Source organism: Echinops telfairi, unplaced genomic scaffold, assembly GCF_000313985.2.
Source record: "Echinops telfairi isolate 266 unplaced genomic scaffold, ASM31398v2 ScPeMD7_21;HRSCAF=78, whole genome shotgun sequence".
Taxonomy (NCBI): domain Eukaryota; kingdom Metazoa; phylum Chordata; class Mammalia; order Afrosoricida; family Tenrecidae; genus Echinops; species Echinops telfairi.
The window spans coordinates 5752767-5761235 of NW_022103918.1; positions in this window are offsets into that span (position 1 = coordinate 5752767).

Here is an 8469-nt window from a genome sequence, read left to right on the forward strand (position 1 = left end):
AAAAAAAGAAGAAAAGAAACTGTAAGGGACAGTTTGACTCTCTCCTACAAGATCACTGTGAGTCAAAAATTATCTTGAAGGCAAGAGATTTTGTTTATGTTTGTCTGGTTTTTCAATGTACTTTAGGCCCTGGTCAAAGTCTGAAAATCATTCTTTGGTTATGATAAGTGTCTTGGAACCTATTCAGACTTCCAGCAACCTCTTATGGCAGAGTAAAACTGCCCATAGGGTATTCTACACTCTAATCTTTCTCAGAGAACCAGTATCTTTCAGACTCTTAACAAGCAGAGGAGAGCCTTCACCTCAAAGAAGCCTTTGCTTTGCCACATGCCTCCTACCATTTTGTGAGGAACGTTCCCTAAATGTGAGGCTCAAGGTCATGGAGAAAAAGGAAAGGAGAAACGAGGTCTTGATCCTAACATCACTGTGAGGGCTCAGTGGATGCCACTAACAGCTTTCCTTTGCTCTGCACATTTTGTCAAAATAAGCTTAAGAGCTGAGACAGTGGCTACAAGAATGGAAAACAAAAATCCAAAACTTTAATAATCCAGCAATCATGAGGAATTTATTACCGCAATTTCTATTGGAGTTCTTATCCTACCCAAGCCTAACATGTTTTGTGATCATTTGAAACCATGCATTAAAAAAATAAGAATAGTTTTCTCCTTAATGGCATAAAATCTATAAAGTTATATTTATTTCAGAAAGATTCTCTCTTGACTTATTAAATTATTACAATTTGTACTCCTAGCTCATACTAACCATCAATAGTAATGAAATTGATTTTCTTAGTTGTTAATATAAAATATAAGCATAATGCATCAGACAGCAATGATAATAATAATCTTATATTTGTGAAGCATTTTATAATCTATAGAACACTGTCACATATATTATCTCTTTACCAACCCTGTCAAGTGGCCAGGGTAGGCATATTTATCCCTGCTTTACCAAGAATAAGAGAGGTTATGAAACTTGCCTGAGACATCAAGATAAGTGCTAAGCAGAGCTGGGATTCAAACCTGGGTCATGTCCTGTTTTGTCTTCAAGATCAGGTCTTAGGATCCAAGTGTAGTTTCCTTCCCTACATGCTCTACCTTCCATAATCACAAGACCCTCAATGAGTTGATGGTATCCTAACATATCCATTAGCGCTATGGTTGTTGAAAATATAGTTGGTTTTATCCTGTAGTTAGTTCTTGGTACAAAAGTTTACAATTGAAAAGTCATCAGTTACTGAAATCTCACAAAATGATTAAATCCTTACATAAAGAATATTGTCAATGTCCAGAACTGGAGCAAGAAAATTAAAGGGCAGTGATGCATCATAAAGTGTTTTTGTTGTTCATGTTTATTAGAAGAAAGGCATTTAATCTGCAACTTTGAATCACTTAAGCCCTCCTTAATGATTGAGTAATACAGTGAACTTCCTGGGGTCATTATGTACTTTGAAAAGATGTTTATTTGGTATAAAGTGCAAAGGAGAAAATATTTAAGCTATTTTAACTTGCTGAACTTCTCAATGACTCTTGCTTATACTAAATTATCACCTTTTCATAACTGCTCCATTGTGGTACGAAACCGAACCAAACCCACTGTCACCAAGTGGTTCAGAATGCAAGTGGCCCTCTACGACAGAGTAGAACTGCTCCTTTTTTCTCCCACCTGTCACCAAGTCGTTCAGAATGCAAGCGGCCCTATACGACAGAGTAGAACTGCTCCTGTATGCTCCCACGACAGTACAACTTCCCAGAAGCGGAAGCCTCATCTTTCTCCCACAGAAGGGCCAGTAAGTTTGAACTATCAGCCTTTCAGTTACAGCCCAACACTTAGCCCACGGTGTCACCAGTGTCCCGAACAACAACATGGCTAGCGACTTAGAATATCACATGATCAGATATGTAAATTCACAGGGAAATAGAATAATTTTGAAATGTTACTTATTTAATTCAATTCATCAATAAGTATGACATACCAAATGCTAGACACCAGGGAATAATACAAAGGCCAACAAAACTTCCCCTCTGAGCACAAGAAACTCTTGCAAGAGAGTTACTTCTATATGCACAGTAATATTTACTTACAATCAATTTATATATAGGAGATGCCGGTTTGGGCTAATACTTCAGCACCTCCCCCCTTTCTGACCATTCTTCTCCCTTACAGAGGTGGTCCCTGTGACTTCCCCACGCACTAGTCCCAATATCATAGGAGGGAATCTCGGTGGACACTCGTCAAAATTGGGCCGATTAGCATCTCCCCTCTGTAATCGGAATAGAGATGCAAACTCTGGTAAATTTCCTCAGCGTTCTGGGTCAGATAGATTCAGGAATTGCAGTCACGGGATTGGCAAAGCATGGTGTTAAGGTTGCCAGATAAAATACAGAGCATTGTGTCTTTTATTTGCAAAATCTGGCAAACCTACTCAATGTGCTGTGCAAAAGTAGAGTTCAGGAAGCAGAGAGAAAGGAAAACTAAAGGTCTTAAATGTGTATAGAGGGGAGGGAATGAAGTTGAGAGAAAGAAAAATGATATCAAGAATCCTCTTCCAAAAAAGCAAGACAGATCAATTATCACGGAGTTTATTCAAATCCATGGCAACCGCATGTGTTGTAGCGTAGTTGTATACACCAATAGGGTCTCCAGGCTGTGACTTTTCTTCTGAGGTGCCTCTCAATGGGTCTGAACTACTAACCTTTAGATTAGTCATCGTGCAATTAAGGATTTGCACCACCGACAATCCTCCAGTCCTCAGCGTCTATCCTTGGGGAGACCTGGTGGTATTCTTGTCATTGAATTCTGTGAGATACTCTGACTTTTTAGAAGACATGCTTCTTTTCTTTAGAAAACTGAGAGCAGAAGTCAGCAAACGTTGGGCACAGATTTCTAATTTCCCTCCCAACAATTTAAGAATTATTCTAAAGCCATAAATACACCTTTGCAAACAAATGAAATTACCATTAGCTGAATAATAGCCTATAAAATTTAATAAATGGAACCATGATAGTTTTCTTTTCATTTGAAATTTTACTTCATAGTCACATGTGTGTACTGAAAGAGCCACATATGACTTGCAAACCACAGCTTGCTGGAAAAGTAGTGGTAAAGAGGCAAACTTAGGGAAAATTTTATATCAACTATTTCCTACCTGAAGTAATTAGTTTATTGTGCCAACCTGGCCAGTAAGCACACGTGGGGTCAATTGAAGGGTAGAGGGCTAAATGGCTCAGTGAGCCTTGCCTTTCTACTTCTCAGGTCTCTTGCTTTGTGATGGTCGGACCAGGGTGCAGCTGCCTTCGCCAGTTCCCTGCTTCAGCTGGCAAGGCTCATTTCCTGCAAGACATCCCTAAGGAGAAGCCACATGGACCTACCCTGATGCAGCCCTGGGTGCTGAAGCAGCCTTGGGAAGACCCCTGCCAGTCCTGAGATGCTTACACATTCACTGACTCAACTTTCCTCCTGCAGTCGGCATCATGGCGTCTGTTTTGTGAGATGGAGGAGGACTTTGTGAATTGGTGTTGGACATATGGGTTAATGGGTTAATGTTGGACTTGTGGGCTTGGGCAGAATTGGGTTGGGATGTTTTCTTGAGGTGCACTTACCCTTTATATAAAACTCTCTCTTATGCATGAGTTTCTGTGGATTTGTTTCTCTAAAGTACCCAGACTGACACACTACCCAAATCTTGTAAACATACTACTGAGCTGATTCTGACCCACAGAGACCCCTAGAAGACAGAACTGCTCTGGAAGGGGCCTCCCTCTTCTTTCTTCCAAGGGTGGCTGGTGGGTTCGAACTGCTGACCTTTCATTTAGCAGCCAAATGCAACCCACTGAAACATGTCCTCAGGCAAGGTGAGTGGTTCAATGCACCAGCCACTCAGCGAGAGAAAAATGAAACGATGTGCTTCTATAAAGATTTACCCTCTTGGAAACTCTAGACAGGGGGACAATGCATAGAAATTCACTCAAAGGTAGTGGGTGCTGTGGTGGTAGAAAGGAAATGTGGAGGCATGTATAATATTGTCATACTTTGAGAAAATGTTTTCATGATTGCACACATTTTTAAAAACTCATAGCATCTATGAGATAACTGAATAAAACACTTAGTTCTCATTTATGAGGAATAGACCAGGTTGGCTCTCTGTAATAGATACCATGAAATGTCTAGATCTGTGCTTTTAAGAAGTTTGTGTTTCAATTCACAGTAGTGCTCACTGGATCCCTCAGAAATATCTTTAAATGAGTAAAGTTATTTAATATAATTTTCCCAATGTTACTTTACAATATTGTCCAGTCGATAAAAATTACTAAAGCAAGCAAAGTTCATCTTTAAATATTATTGATTTACAATATGCTTATTCCTCCACTTCCCTTTTATGCCTCTTTCCTACTCGTTCTCCCTGTCCATATCCTTCCTCCTCTCTTCTCTTTCCCTATTTCTCAGTTCTGAGAGAGAGAGAGAGAGCGGCAATAACACCTTAATGTGAATTAGTTGAAAGTGATATCCACACTTTGAGGATTTACATTTTTAAAAAGACCTACAAGCTAGGGAACCCAAAGGAACCTTTCTGGCCATTCTGTGAGCAACAATCCTGAGTAATGTTGGCATTTATATTAAATTAATATTACTTAATGAATTAGGTACAGATCACCACATTGACCCTGCAACTTTGAGAAAAACACTTGCTTGTGAATTTGGAACTCATTGGACTTTGGTTCAGACCACTTGCTTTTGACATTGTCCAATAACAGACAATTTAAGGCCACCACGTATGCCACTTTCACGTGTATTAGTTCTGTAGACATAGTTCTGCCTTAAGAAATGAACATTATTGAAATTTGTGCCTGTGTCTTACCCTCATCGTTTTCTTAAACTGGACTCAGTTACTTAAGTTTTTTAAATATGAATAAGTGAACATTACATGTATTTTATTTTTAAAAACGTTCCTATATATATTTCCGTTACCACATAGTATTTTAAGTTCTATATCATAGGCTAGATTAATGAAAGTAATATTAGAATTACCAAGGGGCTCATAGAGTTTACTTATATTAACTCTTAAAAAGCTAATAATGCTACCACAAAGTGGAGCAGATATATATATACATACATACATATATATATATATATGCCTTAGATATATGAATGGATTTTGAGCTTGCATCTAAGAACAACTAGTTCTTATGATATGGCCCTGCTTAATAATTACCCTCATATATCAAAGTGTGGTGAAGAAATCTAATGGTGTCTGGCTATCAGAAAGAATAGTATCTGAGGTCTTAGAAGCTTGTTTTTCAAAAATCAGCCATCTAAGTGAAGTGTCAGTTAAATCCATGAGGAAAATGCACATGCCTATGTGATCCAAGGATTATAAATAAAATCTATAATTGGAGGAAAGGGCACTAGAGCTTAAATTCTGAGCACCTGATATGCAGAAGGCTACTCATGACAGTGTAAACCCCAAATCAATCTGCAGAGTCCACAAAGGGTAAAACCTCCATCAAATCCACACTGAAAATGACCAGGGATATAAAAAAATGTTGCCCTCATATAGAGTGCAATGGAAAGGGCATTACCTCCACCCACCTGGTAAGCCCAGGGAGGGGCAATCTCTCATGGGAGCTTGCCTGTTTGTATCCTAGGTCCCTGGACCAATTATGTAAGATCCTCTGTCGACCACAATGTACTCTTTCCAATCATGGCCCCATGTCTACTACTCTGGTAACAAATCTGTAACTGTGGTGTTTTGATTTGTCTCCTACCACATATGTGTGATAGTTTTCCTTGACTTCCTTTATCCTTTCTAAAGTTCTGGATATCAGCAAAACCTTGGACACCATTATGACCCCATGTGAATGGTCTTCCCCAATTGGATAATATGTCTTTGTCTTCCCCTTGTCGTTTTAAAAACTATAATAAATGTTCTCTTAAATAAAATAATAATAATAATGCCTGTTGACCTGCTTCAATTTACTCTATGTGGGATTGTGGCTAAGGAGGCCTGTTGACATAGTGGTTAAAGTGCTCAGCTGCTAACAGAAAGGTCAATGGTTCAGACCCACCAGCTGCTCAACAACAAAAACTCACTGTCATCCAGTCAATTCTGACTAATAGCGACCCCATAGGGCAGGTTAGAACTGCCCCTCTGGATTTATGAGACTACTTTTTAATGAGAGTAGTAGGAAGTCTCATCTTTCCCCCGTGGAGCATCTGGTCCTTTCAAACTACTAAGGTTAGCAGCGCAACACGCAACCACTATGCCACCAGGGCCCCTCATCAGCTGTTACCACAGGAGAAAGAGCAGCAGCCTGACTCCATAATGATTTCCAGCCTTGGAAATCCTAGGGGGCAGTTCTACTCTGTCCTGTAGGGTTGCGATGAGTTAGAATCAATCTGACAGTAGCAAGTTTAGCTATGGCTTGGTTGGGATTATGGCTGAGGCTGGAGGGACTCGGAGTGGGTTGAGGAAATGAATCCACGAAAAACTGGATCGTAGGTAAATTTCATCAGAACGCCACTATTCTGTACCATTCTGTAACCACGCGTAGTCGTGGTTGTTCTTCGGTGTCATCAAGTTGGCTCCAACTCATTGTGGCCCCATGCACAACAGAATGAATCACGGGACAGCCAGGGCCTGTGCCATGTCACAGTCATCCGGATACTGTCCACTGTTGCAGCCACTGCGTCAAGTCCATCTCCTGGAAGCTCTTCGTCTTTTTTGCTGCCCTTTTACTTTTCTAAGCATGATGTCCTTTTCCAGAGACCAGTCTCTGTAACATATCCAAAGTATGTCAGATGAACTCTTGCCATCTTCACGTCTAGCTATACTTCTACAACAGAATTGTTTGTTATTTTGGTACTTTCAATATTCTTAGCCAACACTGTAATGCAAATGCATTAATTCTTCTTCTGTCTTCCTTATTCAACGTCCAACTTTCAGATGCATATGAAGCAACTGAAAATGCTACGGCTTGGGTCAGACACACCTTAGTCCTCAAAGTGACATCCTTGGGTTTCAACACTTTAAAGAGGTCTTGTGCAGCAGATGTACTCAATGCCATGTATCCTTTGATCTCTTGACTGCTGCTTCCATGAGTATTGAGGGTAAATCAAAGCAAGACGAAATACTTGACCACTTCAATCTTTTCTCTAGTTATCATGATGCTACCTGTTGGTCTAGTTATGAGGATTTGGGTTTTTTTTTACGTTGAATTGTACTTTATATTGAAGGCTGCAATCTTTCATCTTTGTCAGCAAGTGATTCAAGTCCTCTTCACTTTCAGCAATCAAAATTGTTTCACTTGCATATCACAGGTTATTAATAATCCTTCTTCCAAACATGATGATGTGTTCTTTTTCATATAGTTGTTTTTTTTGGGGGGGGGGCGGGGGGATTATCTGCTCAGCATACAGATTGAATAAGTATAGTGAAAGGATATAATTCTGACAATCACTTTTCCTGATTTTATACCCTGTAGTAGTCCCTTTTTCTGTTAGAATGATTATACATGTTCCATATGAGCACAATTATGTGTTTTGGAATTTCCATTCATCTTAATGTTATCCACAGTTGGTTATGATCCACACAGTCTAATACCTTTGTGTAGCCAATAAGACACAAGTAAGCATCTTTTTGGTATTCTTTGCTTTCAGCCAAGATCCCCAATGGTTATTTAGGTATAATTGTAAAGGAAGGAGGAAGTAGATGTGTTACTGTATAGATGCTCTATGAAAAATCTATCTCAAATTAAGTAGTTGATCTTATTACTTATTATCTAACTATTCCACTACAAATTCCACCTTTTAAATGCACAGATAAGAAAATTAAGAGTGCATTGGTCCAGCACTTGATTAGGGGATAATCTATCAGACCTCATCTCAGGAAGGAACCCTGATGGAGGAGAAGTTATGCCTTGGCTGCAATCCAAAAAGTCAGCATTCAACCACCAGCCAGCTCCTCAGGAGAGAGACAGGGCTTTCTACTCCCATAAAACGTCTTGGAAACTCACAGGGGCAGTTCTACCCTGTCCTACAGAGTCACTTTGAGTCGGCATTGATTTGATGGCAGAGAGTTTTTTTGGTATCTCAAGAAAGGATCCATAACAGGATCAGGTATCAGGCATCAGAAGACACAAAACAAACAAACATGTTGATATGAACAAGACAGGTCAGAATGGAGACCCAAAGCATATCTGTAGACAAATTAGCCATCTCATCACAGAACGGTCACAAGGAAGGGACGAGCCAGACAGGGTGCAGTATAGCACACACAAAACATTCCTATAGTTCTTTAATGCTTCCTCCTCCACACTATCATAACCCAAGTTCTAGCTTACAAATCCAGCTACACTGGAGCATGTACACAGCTACAGAGAAGAGCTCTCCACACACAGAATCCAGGACCCTCAAGACCAGTAATGAAGGTATCGATACCATGAGGGTAGGGAAAAGTTGGGGGCAAAAGAG